Source organism: Penaeus monodon, chromosome 29 (genome assembly GCF_015228065.2).
Source record: "Penaeus monodon isolate SGIC_2016 chromosome 29, NSTDA_Pmon_1, whole genome shotgun sequence".
Taxonomy (NCBI): Eukaryota; Metazoa; Arthropoda; class Malacostraca; order Decapoda; family Penaeidae; genus Penaeus; species Penaeus monodon.
The window spans coordinates 25331449-25331880 of record NC_051414.1 but is presented as its reverse complement, the minus strand read 5'-3'; positions in this window follow the sequence as shown (position 1 = coordinate 25331880).

The window sequence follows — 432 nt, the reverse complement described above, 5'->3', positions numbered from 1 at the left end:
CTGTATGTATGTGTGCACAAATTTTGATACATCTATTAATTTGGATTATATAAGACTGTCTCCCTCCCACTCCTGCCCGAGACATGTGACCTCAACTGTTATTTTCTCAAAACCAAACACCAGACGCCATAGAATATAGCTCGTTATATCATGTGGATTTCATAGCGTTCTTAAATATTGCCTCACTGATTACCGGTTTTAGGTGAAAATCCTTGAATATATCCGAATATTTATATGATTTATATATTCTTCTTCTTCTTTCCATTTCTTTCTTTCTTTTCTTTTACTGCCGGATTTTTCTTTCTTTTCTTATATAATTCCAGGATTGTTATAGATGTTAGTGGGTTACTCGTGTCTATAAACGGTTATGGAACGTGGTAATGGTGAGGTGCGTTCGTGTGAAAGAGAGAGGGCGAGGGAGTTCGAAAGGTG